This window comes from Podarcis liolepis (genome assembly GCF_965112155.1).
Source record: "Podarcis liolepis genome assembly, chromosome: 5".
Taxonomy (NCBI): Eukaryota; Metazoa; Chordata; class Lepidosauria; order Squamata; family Lacertidae; genus Podarcis; species Podarcis liolepis.
In genome coordinates this window covers 15,688,828-15,706,281 of record NC_139556.1, presented here as the reverse complement: position 1 = coordinate 15,706,281, position 17,454 = coordinate 15,688,828, and the positions used below count along the sequence as shown (strand labels likewise).

Here is a 17,454-nt window from a genome sequence, read left to right as displayed (position 1 = left end):
CCTGTCCCCCGTGATTCTGCTGAGCTGAGAAATATTGCTTCCCCAAAACAACAATGGCAGGCATGCCAAACGCCCACAACCTACTTTTTAAATGCTGCTGTTTAGTGCCTGAGGCACAAAATCAATATCCCCAGCAATGTGGAACAAAGTAGTGGTGGCCTCAATGTCAGGCATCTTCCCCACTGCCACCAGTGAGGGTCAACTGCCCGGTATTTGCAGCCAGGGAAGGAAAGGCTGAAAGACTGTCGGCAAGAAAAAGGGAAAGAAACTAGGCCTTTAAACTTCGGGGGTCCGCTGCACTCTGCACATGCCCAGAAGCCCTCTGCTGTCAGGGCAGGTAAACAAAGCCTTGGTTAATATATATTCTAAAGATAGTGGGTTCTTGCACTGAATCCCTCCCCCCAGTATGGCTGATAAAGGTAAAGGGACCCCTGACCATTAGGTCCAGTCGTGACCGACTCTGGGGTTGTGGCGCTCATCTCGCTTTATCGGCCGAGGGAGCCAGCGTACAGCTTCCAGGTCATGTGGCCAGCATTACTAAGCCGCTTCTGGCGAAACCAGAGCAGCACATGGAAACGCCCTTTACCTTCCCGCCGGAGCGGTCCCTATTTATCTACTTGCACTCTGACGTGCTTTTGAACTGCTAGGTTGGCAGAAGCAGGGACCGAGCAACGGGAGCTCACCCCGTCGCGGGGATTCAAACCGCTGACCTTCTGATCGGCAAGTCCTAGACTCTGTGGTTTAACCCACAGCACCACCCTTGTCGTATGTTTACAGTGCATTCAAATAGCTGTTTTTTGTTTTTGTTTTTTATTAATGTACCTGAGTCCGAGATGGCAGAACATAAAAAAGCAGCAGCAGCAGAAGCAACAAAAAGTTTAGTGGTGAAAGATGACCACCACAATTGCCATGTCCACATGCTCCCATTGAAAGGTGTGCTAACATGACTCCTTCAGATATTTAAATTCTCTTTTGCCCCCCAAACCTGAAGCCTTTCTATTAGGAATTATGTCCATGGAAATCAAGAGAAATCGTGGACCTCTTTTCATGTACGCAACCACAGCGGCTAGGATTTTAATAGCAAAGAATTGGAAAAGTGATAACATCCTCACACAAACTGGCTGGTAAGCAAAAATGTTAGAATATTTACAACTCGCAAGGATGACAGGGAGATTAAGAGGAAATTCAGTACCGAAAGTTAATAAAGATTTGATGTTTCAAGAATATCTTAAAAACTATTGTGACAATGGTAAACTCCTGGCAGAATTAGAATGAATCTTGAACTACAAAGAAAGTATATAATAGAATGTTCTGGATAAGAAACGGAAAATATATATAACAATAATGGACTGTGTACAGTATAGGTAAAGGTAAAGGGACCCCTGACCATTAGGTTCAGTCGTGGCCGACTCTGGGGTTGCGGCGCTCATCTCGCTTTATTTGCCGAGGGAGCCGGCGTACAGCTTCCGGGTCACATGGCCAGCATGACTAAGCCGCTTCTGGCGAACCAGAGCAGCGCATGGAAATGCTGTTTACCTTCCCGCTGGAGCGGTACCTATTTATCTACTTGCACTTTGACATGCTTTTGAACTGCTAGGCTGGCAGGAGCAGGGACTGAGCAATGGGAGCTCACCCTCTCGCGGGGATTTGAACCGCCGACCTTCTGATTGGCAAGTCCTAGGCTCTGTGGTTTAACCCACAGCGCGGTCCTATAAAGGAGCATACCCTCCAACATTTCTCAGATATTCTATTCTACATCAGGAAGCTTCTTCCCTGTTTGATCTTGCTGCAAACATAGATGTCCTGTGCACATATATGTCACTTGGAGCCAATTACAACATCCCCACCTTGCCTACCTCTCAGGGTGGTTGTAAAGAAAAAAATGTGTGAGGGAAGGGATCATGTACAACACTTTCCAACATAAATGTAATGAAATTAAATGTGAGCTGCGAGCTGCTTTAAGTCTCTGTGTTGCAGGAATTTATGTATCGGTTGGGGGGGGGGTTTGCCCCTCCAGCAGATATCATGCACATTCAGCCCACTACCAAAATCAGCACAATCGCTTTTGTGACTTTTGTGATTTGACCCCACAAAACACTTCATCACAGTTTCTTCCTATCTATTCAAAGGCCTTTGCTGCACGATACCAAATGTAACAATTCACTGATAAATGTATCTCTGTACTAGCTCACTGGGAAAACTTCAGAAATTCATATAGGCAGGTGAGCTCAGCTACTCAGCAGCCCCTCTGCCCAAGTGATAATTCCTGGCATCCTGATACCTGTGTGCCAGACAGCTAGCCATTCCAGAAATAAGAAACCCAGATGAAGACAAAAGGGTGCGATTAACTTGGCTGGGAAACAGGGAAATGTAAATATCTCTTTTGTTACACTTGATGGGTGTTTAGTGGAGGGCAAGGAGAACCATGGGGCAGGGTCCAGGATGCTCAGATTACTGCCACCAGACCTCCCCCTTCATGATGTAACCATGATATATTAGTGATGTAGTTCGGGGGGGGGGTGTAACATGGGGATTAGCAGCTAATAAAAGTTTGGGGGCTCTTTTGTTCAAGGCTGCCATCTTGCTTCATCTTGTTGTGAGTTGGAGTCCTGTCACAACAGTCTCAATAAAGACCAAGCCTACTGGCTGCTGTTTTGCTCTATTATTCCTGGTTGGTGTCTTTGCTTTTTGTCCAAGGGAGCCCTCAGATTTCTCCGTTAACACCTGTTAGGGAAAAAGGTGGGATATAATAATCATAATCATGGAAACTGTGAGAATGATCAGAAAAATACCAGAGACTAAATCCTATTGAACTCAGTGGGACTTAAAAGGTAAAGGTACCCCTGACCATTAGGTCCAGTCGCGGACAACTCTGGGGTTGCGCGCTCATCTCGCTTTACTGGCCGAGGGACCTGGCGTTTGTCTGCAGACAGCTTCCGGGTCATGTGGCCAGCATGTCCAAGCCGCTTCTGGTGAACCAGAGCAGTGCACAGAAACGCCGTTGACCTTCCCGCTGGAGTGGTACCTATTTATCTACTTGCACTCTGATGTGCTTTTGAACTGCTAGGTGGGCAGGAGCTGGGACCGAGCAACGGAAGCTCACCCCGTCACAGGGATTCGAACCTAGGCTCTGTGGTTTAGACCACAGTACCACCCGCATCCCTTCAGTGGGACTTAGTTCTGAGTAAAAATGCTGAGGATTGCAGTGTAAGGCTGCCCTGTCTTTACCCAGTTACCTGTGAGTAAGCTCCATTCAGTGGGATTCCTTCATTTGGTGCAGGAATTTTATTTTCAGAATAAACAGGACTCCGTTTTTGCACCTACACACACAAACCACTTTTAATTATTCTCCGAGACGTGGAGGAGGGAAAAAAAGGAAAAGCGGGACATTCTGAGATCAAATCAGAAACCGGGACGGCTTCTGTAATTCCGGGACTGATACCAATATCCACATTTAGAGATTTCTCTGAATCTCCAGACTTCCCACGAACCCATCCATAGGTCATATTGTCAACCTTTTCAACTGCATATTACAGTGGTACCTTGGTTCTCAAACTTAATCCGTTCCGGAAGTCTGTTCCAAAACCAAAGCGTTCCAAAACCAAGGCGCGCTTTCCCATAGAAAGTAATGCAAAATGGATTAATCTGTTCCAGACTTTTAAAAACGACCCCCAAAACAGAAATTTAACATGAATTTTACTATCTAATGAGACCACTGATCCATAAAATGAAAGCAATAAACAATGTGCTGCAGTCACTCAATCAATCAATCAATCAATCAATCAGTAGCTGAACTGAATTCCACACAGTCACAAAAACAAAACAAAAAGAGGAAACAAGAATGCAAAATAAATAGCAAAAACAGACAGACCTCAGCGTCACACTCAAAATGGAAGCGTAACACTCAAAACGGAGCATGTTCGGCTTCCGAAAAATGTTTGCAAACTGGAACACTTACTTCCGGGTTTGCAGTGTTTGGGTTCCAAGTTGTTTGAGTACCAAGGCATTTGGGAACCAAGGTACCACTGTAGTCTGCTGCTTTAAGAAGAGTCCACCTGGGCTGGGTTGGCATCCCCTCCTGTTACAGCTGTGTCTAGCTGGAGACAGACCCTAGTTCTTAAGAGGTAACAGTGATGGTCTGCATATTGGGTCCCATCATCATCTCTGATTAAGCAGGTGCTGAGGGAAAGCCCACTGTTCCCTCACATTAACTTCAATTTCCTATTTTTTTAAAAAAAGACACCAGGCCAAATCTGCCATTATACCTTTCCTCATCTTACTCCACTGCCTTGGCAAAATAAAGTTGCCTTCATTTTGCTGTTGATCTCCTTCTCATCTCTGCACTGAGATAATACCGCATTTATTTAACTCTCTGTTTATTTATAGATCTCCCATCTGCTGTCCACCCCCCACTCTATTTTGTTTTCCTCGCCTTCCTTTCAATTTCTTTCCCTCCCACACTCCATAAGCTATTAATCATTTTGACAGTCTCAGCGATGGCCTTTATTTCCTTGAGGGAGCCAAGAAATGTCTATTGGCACCTTTCTGACACTCACATTCTCCCACCAATGAGCCTCAACGTTTGTGCTGGATTGACACATTTGCAAATCGGGGGGGGGGGGGGCACCTTGATCATTGCAAACTGGGAAACCGGTGGTATGTAGGCAACTGGGCTGGTTGCCATATGTATGGACCACTGATAGCTTTGAGGTGCTGTTCCATTTCATTTCTTCAAAGTCATTCCAATGTCATTCCTTGCTTTTTGCTGTGCCAGCTTGATCGAAGGGATCTGTGTTTGCTGTGTTAGTGCTGGCGGGAATTCATGTGCACTGAGTTCACATGGAAATTGAGCAGAGTTGGAGATTTGATCGACCCACGGACCGAAAGGCAAGGAGCTGAGGTGTTGCTAAAGCATAGCTGTCAAGTGTCCCTTATTTGAAGGGACAGTCCCTTATTCCAGGGCCATGTCCCGCTGCTGTCCCTTATTGATGGATGTCCCTTAAATTTCAAAGGAAGCAGCTCCTCTCCCTCCCTCCCTGCCGGCCAGGGAGGATGGAGGCTCCAACTGTGTTGCTTGGCTGTGATGCTCACCCAATAAGAAGTCTAAGAACGACTGGGGGGGTGGAGCTTGCATGCCTTGTGTGTGGCTAGTTAATGCAAGCTGAGGGGTTTTTTGAATGCTGGACCCCATTTTGTTGCACGTGCTGCTGCAAACTTTGCAGTGCAAAGCCAGGCCGGGGAGCCATCTTAAGTTGAGGCTGCATAGGCCTTGTGGTGCATGTGATTCAGATTCTATTCAGTTGAACCTCTGGTTACAAAGTTGGTTGGACAGTGTTCTCGAAGCTACCAGCATGAGTTTGACCAGACTGCAGGAAGACAGGAAGACTGGAGTGCCTGGAACAGGTGAGGCTGCAGGTCCCTTATTTTGGCTGCTGGTCCCTTATTTTCAAGGCTGCTGGTCCCTTATTTTCAAATCTGTAAGTTGACAGCTATGTGCTAAAGAGTGGCAAGCAAAAGATCTACACTGGCTCCCAGTATGTTTCCGAGCACAATTCAAAGTGTTGGTGCTGACCTTTAAAGCCCTAAACGGCCTCGGTCCAATATACCTGTTAACGGAGGAATCCGAGGGCTCCCTTGGACAAAAAGACAAAGACACCAACCAGGACAATTTGGAGCAAAACAGCAGCCTGTAGACTTGGCCTTTATTGAAAACTGTCGCGACAGGACTCCCACCCACAACAAGATGAAGCAAGATGGAAGTCCCGAACAAAAGAAGACCCCAACTTTTATTAGCTACTAATCCCCCAAGCTACACCCCTAGAACTACATCACAACTACATCGTGACTACATCATTGACACATCACAAAAGCGAGGGGTTATGGAAGTAACCTGAGTATCTTGTCACCTTGCTTTACTATGATTTACTATGAATTTATAACAGAAACGTCGTGTATGCCGTGTGTGTGTGTGGTGTTTGTACAAACTGAATGATTGGGGGGGTTCCTGCAACATACCTGAAGGAGTGTCTCCACCCCCATCGTCCATCCCGGACACTGAGGTCCAGCTCCGAGGGCCTTCTTGCGGTTCCCTCCCTGCGAGAAGTGAGGTTACAGGGAACCAGGCAGAGGGCCTTCTCGGTAGTGGCACCTGCCCTGTGGAACGCTTTCCCACCAGATGTCAAAAAGAAAAACAACTACCAGACTTTTAGAAGACATTTGAAGGCAGCCCTGTCTAGGGAAGCTTTTAATGTTTGATAGACTATTGTATTTTAATATTCTGTTGAAAGCCGCCCAGAGTGGCTGGGGAAACCCAGCCAGATGGGCGGGGTATAAATAATAAATAAAAATAATAAATAAAAATAAATAAAATGGTCCATCTGGTCTGCAGAAGTTCTCCTTGTCCTCCCAGCTTGGCTGATTCCAGCCCAATCTCCCCATGAGATGCTACAGGATATTGGCCATATTCAACCGCCACGCTAACCAGCAAAAAAACAAAATGTAAACACATTTGCGAAGAGTAAGGACATCCCTGCCAGTCAATGCCTCTTGATGTGAACCCAAACAGAAACAAATTGAACCCATGCTGATGTGAGCAGCTGGGGGGGGGGGAGAGAACACATGGAGGGAGCAACTTCTCTGCACTCTGAAGGAGTCATGTGGTGCTCATCTCACTTTATTGGCCAAGGGAGCTGGCGTACAGCTTCCGAGTCATGTGGCCAGCATGACGAAGCCCCTTCTGGTGAACCAGAGCAGCGCACGGAAATGCCGTTTACCTTCCCGCCAGAGAAGGTTACCTATTTATCTACTAGCACTTTGACGTGCTTTCGAACTGCTAGGTTGGCAGGAGCAGGGACCGAGCAATGGGAGCTCACCCCGTCGTGGGGATTCGAACCGCCGACCTTCTGATCGGCAAGTCCTAGGCTCTGTGGTTTAACCCACAGCGCCACCCACATGCATTCCCCCAAATTCATTAGGCACTACATTGTGTGTGGAGGTTTAACCCTTTTCTTCCCAGCTGCAATCACTGCGACCCCCACTACTGCTCTTGGCTATGAACCTAAGTTGGGGGTACCTTCCATTGGCGCCATAGTTGCCAATAGTTGCAAGCTATTTAAGGAAGCTATAAGGTAGTGAAGCCTAATGTTTGCTGTAAAGAACATGTCTAAAAGTTGAGGTTTTATCAATAATGGAAACACTATGAATTCTAAGTAATTCAGAGTATTTTATCCACCACTTAAAACGCAAGCGCTAAAAATATAGCGATTCAAAGGGTGCTCAAGGCAGGCTTAGTGCTTTCTCACTAAATTTCAAGAATTGTCTTTCTGCTACAGCTGTGTATAACAAGAACCATTTATCAGCTGCTTCCTCCAGTTATCGGATGCAGGAAGAGGGGGATCCGCCCAAAATCATTTCCCTCCCCATCCAACTAACGGAATTCTTACCATCTACCGAATAACACTTATTTTAAAAAAATATTCATGTTGACACCACACAGAGTCTATCTGTTTCCCAAACATCTCTCTCACTAGCAATGTGTCTGAAGAACTCCCAAGAAGAAATTTCCACTTTTTTTTAAAAAAAAAAAAGCTATACAAAATGTCTATATTTCTCTCACACACGCCTCCCCCACCCACTTTCTTCACTGTTCTCCTTCAGCTGAGTGCGTTTAAATACAAAAGCATGGGCACTGCCAGTTATTGCACTCATCTCAACCCTGTACTCTCCAAGTAGCAAATACCGTATTTTTCGCTCCATAGGACGCACCTGACCATAAGGCGCAGCTAGTATTTAGAGGGGAAATGCAAGGAAAAAAATATTATTTAAAGGGAGTGCTGAGCAGAGCCTGTTTGCATCCCAAGCTCTGCTCAGCGCTCCCTTTCACAAGCAGCATGGAGCATGTGTGCGGCGCTTGCAGGCTTTTCCCCAAGGAGGGAGAAGGGATGCTCCCTGTGCCCTGAGGAGGCTTCATGCGAAGCTAGAACAGCTAGAGGGAGCGCTGCGCAGTGCTCCCTCTAGCTGTTCTGGCTTTGGGATACCCCCGTGAAGCCTCCACAGGGCCGCAGGATGAAGGCTCCCCGTGCCCCGCCAAGGCTTCCCGCGGCTATCCCAGAAGCTAGAACAGCAAGAAGGAGCGCTGTGCAGCGCTCCCTCTAGCTGTTCTGGCTTCTGGGTTAGCCGTGCAGCCTGCATTCGCTCCATAATACACACACACATTTCCCCTTACTTTTTAGGAGGGGAAAAGTGTGTCTTATAGAGCGAAAAATATGGTGTGTTCTTCAACCTCACATATTGTGCCTACAACTTAGCTGTCATCCTGTTTCCAAGATTACCAGGTTCAAAGCTTGCTGCCCTTTTAAGTGTCCCTCTAAGCACCTTGACTTGTCCCGTTCCCCCCCCCCCCCGGAAAAAAAATGCTTTGGAAGGGCTAAGCACAAAGCTTAAAAACTGAGGGCAGGGAAGTTTTTGTTTGTATTTGCTGGACTTGATTTATGTTGCTTAATGTGATGTTCTCCCTGGGTACGACATGCAAATGCCTCTTATTTCCTCACCGTGATGAAATCTGTAAGTTAAATAAAAACATCCGAGAGCACACACTGAATTTGATCCTCTTACGATCCGGGTTGCAACAAAGCACCTTAAGACACTACCCCTGTCAGTCAACCCATATTACAGCTATTAACCTGTCTTAACAACAGCAAGGATGTCAACACCAGGGACATGTGCAGAAACAAAATTTTGTCATTCATGCTGCACCTGTGGCAAATCCTAGCCACACCCTTTCCCTTCTCTGTTATGTAGAGAAAAACTCCTCCAGGTTTAATTTGACCAGTAAGAGGGATTTCCATGTAGGTTTTGGTGAGCTCTTACTGGGTCCCTGCTCAGGTTGTTTACAAGGCACTTAGCCTGTTGGGGGCACAGTGGTAGTTGCCCTGGGGCACAAAATTGTTAGGGGCACAAAATTTCAGCACCCGGTACTGCCTCAATACAGCCTCCATCACTGGACTCCATTGAAAATAGCTTCTCTGTGCAAACCAGGAAGTGACCACTCCAGACAACGGAACGACTTTTCTTTTCTTATCTCTGTGCCTGCGATCTCCTAGGAGACACATATGCTGTTAGGTAGTTGAATGGGCATGTGTACTGCATCTGTTTCGCTTCCTCCCATCCGCTCCTTGTTGCTCCAGGTACTAGCAACCCACGCTATGCCACTGGCGCTGCAGACACAATTTCCGGCACCATGGATTTAGCACAGCGCGAGAGCAGGCAGCTCGGTTCGGGGGTGGCTCGTGGGCCGGTCAAACGACCTCCGTGGGCCACTTCTGGCCCATGGACCTTAGGTTGTTGACCCCTGTCCTAGAGGCTGCATTGGCACACATTTCCCTTACTCCCCCAATTCAAGGAAACTTCAGGATGATCCAGGCTCCAGGGACCTACAAACTCAGGGATCTCCAGCTCTCCACTCCCAGGGACCCGCAACAATCTGGTGCCCTTTCCATCAGGCCCAGGAGAAAGAAAGTTGGTGCTTCTCTCTTCTAATTCATCTTGTCTCTTCCTCCCCCCCCCCCGACTTTCTGAATTTAGCCACTCTACTGCTAGCTCCTTTCCTTCTACCAGTCATAGCTGTCAACTTACAGATTTGAAAATAAGGGACCAGCAGCCAAAATAAGGGATTTTCCAAGCACAGGTATGCTCAGCTTCTGAGCCCCTCCAAGCCAAAGGCAGAAAGCCCAGCCAGCAGCCGAACGGAGCCTCAAGCGGTGGTTCCCACAGCGCAGCAACCCGGCAAAGGGGATGCAGCAAGGAAAACCACCGTCACCTCTCCGCTGGGAAGCGCTGAGCAAAGGCGAGTCTCCAGGCAACGTGTCCGATTTGATCAGCACAAGACATGCAAGCGCCACCCCCCAGTCGTTCTTAGACTCCTTATTGGGTGAGCAACGCAGCCAAGCAACACAGTTGGAGCCTCCCTCCTCCCTGGCCGGCAGGGAGGGAGGGAGAGGAGCTGCTTCCTTTGAAACCCGGGAAATTTAAGGGACATCATCAATAAGGGACAGCAGTGGGACATGGCGCTGGGATAAGGGAGTTTCCCGCCAAATAAGGGATGGTTGACAGCTATGCTACCAGTGGGGCTCTGTTTGTGTGGCCTGGCACCTTTGGCCATCCCATTTTCTCCAGGTTTGGCAGGTGGTTCTTGTACCCAAACTGTCCCAGTCGTAGCCTAGTTGGTGGCCTGATCTGAAAGCTGTTTGCTTAACCAATAATCTTTTCTTCTTCTGTAAACAAGCTGTCCTACTCATCAGATGTTCTGTGGCCTAATAAAAGAGCACATTCCCTGCAATAAAGCCCTACGTTACTTGATTCTTAGTGCTGAGGAAACGGATCAGAGCTAATTCCCTCACGCTAGTGTCAACAGTAATCTGGTGCAGTGTGACACTGAAGGAAAGATCTTGTTCCAAGTGCGGGTGCAATGCAAGAAGGACACGTGAAGTCAAGAAGGCAGGTTCAAATGCCACCCTGGGAACTATGTCTGTGCGAGAAGAATATGTTTTTGTTAGGCAAAGGGAAAGATAGGGCTGGAAGCTACAACTGGATTCCTTCCATCCTCATGTGCGCCTGGAAGGTATCCCTGGCAAAAGGCCTGCTACTATGAAGCCCTTCGTAGGCTTCAAGGTTTTGAGAAACTATTCTCTGCGGGTGTGGATGAATTTTCCCTTAACCTGTTGAGCTGTACCATTTTTTGTCCGGGCAGGCCCGGCCCAATATATTTTGGCACCTGAGGCAAACCACAAAACAAAGCTCTCCCTGCCAGGGAAGAAGTGAGGGGAGTGAAGGTGTGCATTGGAAACTAGGGTTGGTGGGTAAAGATCTACATGCAACACATTCCTTACAAGGCTGGATCTTCTGCCCCTATAGATCCTGCCACCTGAGGAGGTTGCCTCACTTTGCCTCATGGATGGCCCGGCCGTGGGTGAACAATTTTTGAACAGCAGAGCTAGTGTGAAATGGGATGAGCGATGGTTATCAGGGTAGTGATAAAGTGGGATATCAAATCCAAACTCTTCTTCTTCTTCTTCTTCTTCTTCTTCTTCTTCTTCTTCTTCTTCTTCTTCTTCAATCTGCCATCAGCACCTGCCAACAGTGGGTGCTTTTCCATGCATGGGCAATGCATGTCCTCCAATATTTCTCCGATGAAAACAGGGACAAGTTATTTTCTTGGAACACAGTGGGTCCAAGTGGATGTCAAAGAAGCTCTCTTCCCAATGGCAAATGCAAAATGTGACAACTTTGCCTTGATTGGTGGAATTGGCACTGCTACAGGTGCCAGGATGCAGATGGCGCTGTGGTCTAAACCACTGAGCCTCTTGGGCTTGCCGATCGGAAGGTCAGCGGTTCGAATCCCCGCAACGGAGTGAGCTCCAGTTGATCTGTCCCAGCTCCTGCCAAACTAGCAATTGGAAAGCACACCAGTGCAAGTAAATAAATAGGTACCGCTGTGGCAGGAAGGTAAATGGCATTTCCGTGCACTCTGGTTTCCGTCACAGTGTCCTTTTGCACCAGAAGTGGTTTAGTCATGCTGGCCACATGACCTGGAAAAGCTGTCTGTGGACAAACGATGGCTCCCTTGGCCTGAAAGCGAGATGAGCGCCACAACCCCATAGTCTCCTTTGACTGGACTTAACTGTCCAGGGGTCCTTTACCTTTACCTTCTACAGGTGCCACACAATTTCCATTCTGCATTTATTTATTCAATTGTTTAGTGTGGCAGCACCTGCACTTGGGAACTCCTTGTTTATTGAGGTCAAGCAGGCGTCTTCACTGCACTCTTCTTGGTAAACATTCTTGTTTAGGCAAGTCTAGCCAGGTGCTTAGAAAGTTGATGAGATTTTAATGTTTTTGTATTTTAACCTTTGCATGTTTCAAAGTACGATTGTGAATTTTCCTTGACTTTTATCTTTCGTAAGCTGCTTTGAGGGTTGTTGTTTGGTTTTTTTTACAATCAAGCGATATATAGATTTTATGAAATAAATGACAAAATTAGAAAGGAAGGGGACAAACTCCAGCTGCTTGGATATCTGAACCAGCCATTCATGTAGCAAGGTTTGAGTACAATTCTTTGTGTTTTCCATAACTGAGATTTCAGATACCAAGTGTTCCGACAGCGAGATCTGCATGTAGTTTGACTTGTGTGGATAACATTGTTGTATCATTAAATAACCACAGCAAAACAAACACATTGCTTGCTTTTTAACAATTGAAATCTTTGAGTCTGTCCAAGCGTGAGCATCTGAACATGATTGCTATGGATCTTGAATTTCTGAAATACCATGATTTTTACACTGAACTGCAAACCTAAGATCAGCTGATGAAAGACCTCCAGCGATGCAACTGGTTTACAACTCAAAGCTAGAGTTTTTTGCATAGCTGTCAAGCGTCCCTTATTTGGAGGGACAGTCCCAGTCCCTTATTCCAGCACCATGTCCCGATGCTGTCCCTTATTGATGGATGTCCCTTAAATGATGTCCCTTAAATTTCAAAGGAAGCAGCTCCTCTCCCTCCCTCCCTGCCGGCCAGGGAGGAGGGAGGCTCCAACTGTGTTGCTTGGCTGGGGGAGGGAGGGAGAGGGGAGGCTGTGTGTGTGTGGCTAGTTAATGCAAGCTGAGGGGTTTTTTGAATGCTGGACGCCATTTTGTTGTACGTGCTGCTGCAAACTTTGCAGTACAAAGCCAGGCCGGGGAGCCATCTTAAGTTGAGGCTGCATAGGTCTTGTGGTGCATGTGATTCAGATTCTATTCAGTTGAACCTCTGGTTACAAGGGTGGTTGGACAGTGTTCTCAAAGCTACCAGCATGAGTTTGACCAGACTGCAGGAAGACAGGAAGACTGGAGTGCCTGGAGGCTGCAGGTCCCTTATTTTGGCTGCTGATCCCTTATTTTCAAGGCTGCTGGTCCCTTATTTTTAAATATGTAAGTTGACAGCTATGGTTTTTTGCATGGGGAAACATTTTCTAGTGTACAACTGCAATCAAAGGGAAAGCTTCACCTGTTGACATTCTGTCTGCCAAGCATCTTATTACTTGTGTGTGGCCGATTTATTTTGGGGCCCTCCATGCCACCTGCAAGAGAGGAAACAAATTTGCCTATGACACAGAGGGCATTCAATTGTTATGCAACTTCTTATCGCCTTTTGCAGGTTGAGCACAGGGCCCAATCCACATAGAGTGTACCGGGCCCAGAAAATCCCTGATGCAAAGAGTGACAGGGTTGCAAAATGGTTTTTGCTGCTTGCACATTTTTAATGAAACACCTATCCAAGTTTTATTGGCCTGGAAGTAGTTTGGCAACCCTATGGGGACTCCCCTATGGGGAGAGCCAGTGTGGTGTAGTGGTTAAGAGCGGTAGTCTCGTAATCTGGGGAACCGGGTTCGCGTCTCCGCTCCTCCACATGCAGCTGCTGGGTGACCTTGGGCCAGTCACACTTCTCTGAAGTCTCTCAGCCCCACTCACCTCACAGAGTGTTTGTTGTGGGGGAGGAAGGGAAAGGAGAATGTTAGCCGCTTTGAGACTCCTTCGGGTAGTCATAAAGCGGGATATCAAATCCAAACTCTTCTTCTACTATACTAAGAAAACACTATAACATTCTGGCCTTAAAGGGAGTGAAAGGCGAGATATCAAATCCAAACTCCTCCTCCTCCTCCTCTTCTTCTTCTTCTTCTTCTTCTTCTTCTTCTTCTTCTTCTTCTTCTTCTTCTTCTTCTTCTTCTTTCGGTTTGCTTTCCCCTCAAAAAACACACCATCCTGCATGGCAGATTACTTGAGAAACTGAATTTCTCAGGAGCAGTTTATGATCTGGAGCAGTCAGCAGTCCGGGGCAGGAAGGGGGCTTTTCACTGGGTTAACATGAGCCAAAACAGTCCTTAAGATTTTAGCCCTTTGCTTTGCTTTTAGGATGGAGAAGAGCAAGACATTTCCCTTGGACTTTTCAGATGTTGACAAATAACTCCCGGACATCATGTCTCCTTGCAGAATTCTTCTGAACAGGCCATCATACATTGGAGAACGAGTTTCTGCGCCCCCATCTATGGGTACAAATGTCTGCCCCCGTGGAACACAAGCGAGGTTGTTCCCTATTGTCTGTGGGATATTATTTCCCCTTCTCCTAACCAAGTTTCTGATTAATGATCATTCATTCCTAATTGTCAAATTTCTTTTCTTTCATCCTCTGTCTAATCAGCAGTGACAGAAGCCATTACGCAAATGAGAGCAGACGACTTCCCACAACTGTTGGCATCAGTAAAAGCCTTGTAATTTAAAGCTCTGATTTGTAGGAGAAAGCTGTGCTTCCCCAAGGCATTCAGGCATCTGTTCCTGTTATTCTGCAAGAGCCTCCACTGTCTCTCCCCTTCCCCTGCCAATTAATCCTCTGCTTGCAACAAATATTTGACTTTGCGAGGCAGTAATTAGAGCTTACGTTTCATTGTCGTGGCGAGATGAGAGCTCCTCCGCCTCTCGCACAAGGGCTGTCCACCAAGCTGGAGCAATAAACTACACAGAGAAGACCTACCAGCTTCTCAGCAGTTAACTCTAAACTAAACGCCAAAGACTAGGTGGACGAGGCACTGGAAAAGACCAAAGCTTTTGGGTAGCGGGTGCGAATCCTTCACCCCTTCCAAGATGTGCTCACTCCTACAGACTTGGACCTTGCTTCTAAGATGGAAGCGGTGCAATTGTTGCTTCTTGCATGATCCCTTCCTAAGCGCCCCACCACCACCCGCCCAAGACATAACCTTTAAAATGTGCTTACTAAAACAGGGCTTGGTATAGACCAGGGGTCAGCAAACATTTTCAGACCTTGTACGGGGCCGGACTATATTTTTTTTGGGGGGGGGGGAGAACGAATTCCTATGCCCCACAAATAACCCAGAGATGCATTTTAAATAAAAGGACACATTCTACTCATGTAAAAACACACTGATTCCCGGACCGTGCACGGGCCGGATTTAGAAGGCGATTGGGCCGGATCTGGCCCCCGGGCCTTAGTTTGCCTACCCATGGTATATAGACGCAACGTGTGGCGCTGTGGTGTAAACCACTGAGCCTCAGGCTTGCTGATTGGAAGGTCGGTGGTTTGAATCCCCGCGATGGGGTGAGCTCCCGTTGCTCGGTCCCTGCTCCTGCCAACCCAGCAGTTCGAAAGCACGTCAAAGTGCAAGTAGATAAATAGGTACCGCACCGGTGGGAAGGTAAACAGCGTTTCCGTGCGCTGCTCTGGTTTCGCCAGAAGAGGCTGTCATGCTGGCCACATGAACCGGAAAAACTGTCTGCAGACAAACGCCGGCTCCCTTGGCCAGTAAAGCGAGATGAGCGCCGCAACCCCAGAGTCGTTCGCGACTGGACTTAACTGTCAGGGGTCCTTTACCTTTTTATGTGCACATCGGGTTATTTAGCTACACGTCAGCCTGGGGAAACCTGTAGTCTCTTCAGCATTTACTGGCTTGAACTGGTGTGGCAGCAGGGAATGTTCAGTCGCTCAGGGGATCAGAGTTTGCAGCCGAGCTACAAAGTCAGCGAGAGGAGAGCGAGTTGTCAGCTGAGTTGCGATTGAAAATCTCACACAGGGGCGAGGCTGAAGGGAAGAGTGCAAGGGACTGAGAAACAGGAAACAGAAGGGTAGGTGGAAGAGAAGTGAAGTGGCAGAGAAGAGGAGGAGGCTAGATGCAACTTCACAGTGCTTAAGTTCCCATGGAAGAGAGGAGGATTAGAAAGGTTGGCCAAGGAACAGGGTGGCAAAACGCTGGAATCCTGCCAGCTGTGGCTTCTGTTGTGAAACAACACTGAGACCTGGCAATCATGAGAGGGGTCAACAAAGGCCAAAAAACCAGATTAGGATACGTATATTGATTTGAACATGGGACGCGGGTGGCGCTGTGGGTTAAACCGCAGAGCCTAGGACTTTCCGATCAGAAGGTCTGTGGTTCGAAACCCCGCGATGGAGTGAGCTCCCGTTGCTTGGTCCCTGCTCCTGCCAACCTAGCAGTTCGAAAGCATGTCAAAGTACAAGTAGATAAATAGGTACTGCTCCAGCAGGATGGTAAACGGTGTTTCCGTGTGCTGCTCTGGTTCCCTAGAAGCGGCTTAGTCATGCTGGCCACATGACCCGGAAGCTGTACGCCAGCTCCTGTGTCCAATAAAGCGAGATGAGCGCCGCAACCCCAGTGTCGGTCATGACTGGTCCTAATGGTCAGGGGTCCCTTTACCTTTATTGATTTGAACTAAAGCAGCCCATTCTTTGGCTGCAAGCTACTAATTCACATAGCCTCTTGCATGCCCCCCCCCAAAGGCACCCTCTTGAATTGTAGCCCAATCAACCCTTTTATTATTTATTTCATATTAAAGTTTTGCAAGTTATAATACTTGCTGGAGGGTCAGCCTTCTTACTGGCAGAGATGATGAACAGAATCTTCTGGGATGTCAGGGAAGGAAAGTCGGGCCCCTGTGCGACAAGCTCCCTCCCAACCACAACCGAATAAAGGCCCTTGTATTGCAGAGGTGGGCCAACAAGGGAGATATGAAGGAAGCCCCAAGGCAAACATACCCACCATGTGGCAAGACCTGCTGTAAAAGGGATACTGCTCCCTTCCTGTAAACTGTTGCTCTAGAGCCAATGCGCTATTGAGTTGGGCTGATAACTGTGACGTTAACATATATGAGAGTGCTGGAGGGGAAATAGTTAAATAGGTTGAACCGGCCGGAACCTGGGGGGTGGAGTCAGTGGGTCTATAAAACCAGTTTGGGAGGAGTTCTGGGTGGAGTTACTTGGGAGTTGTGGGTGGGTGGTTGGTTGGATTTTGTGGGTTGGCTGATTGGGAAAGGCAGTTGGTAATAGATAGATAGGGCCATGGGTTCTTGAGGGTGGGGAGGTAGAAGAGATAGAGGAAAATAAGACTACAAAAGTAAAGAGCAACAACGTTTGGAATGCTGTAAAAGTTTTGTTTGTGTCTGAAATAGAATACACTCTTCTTTATTAATTGAAAAGCTGACTGAGACTGAAGTGATTTTACCAGGGAGGACCTGGTTGGTGGCAGCAGATTAGTGGTGTACGGGTCAATAGTCCGTGAGACGACCGGGGGCCCTGCACGAACGCCACAATAAGCAGCAAAGATTTCTCATTGTCTAGATTGGGGTTTCCCAAACTTGGGTCTCCTGCTGTTTTTGGACTGCAACTCCCATCATCCCTGACCACTGGTCCTGCTGGCTGGGGATTCTGGGAGTTGTAGTCCCAAAACAGCTGGAGACCCAAGTTTGAGAAACCCTGGTCTAGAGACATTGCCAAGACAGGGGTGGGTGGGTTTGTACGTATACTCCAGGAGGCCACAGGCAATGAACCTCCTTTGGAAGGTCTGTGTAGGTGAAAATTGTAGTTCTAGAGATCTACAAACACAAGGTTCTAGCAACAGCA

At 47.5% G+C, this 17,454-nt stretch overlaps 1 long non-coding RNA gene across 1 annotated transcript in view; it reads right to left on the bottom strand.

Moving 5' to 3' along the window:
• LOC310706738 overlaps positions 1–17,454 on the bottom strand; it is a 335,070-nt gene that overhangs the window by 279,936 nt on the left and 37,680 nt on the right. The window lies entirely within an intron of this gene.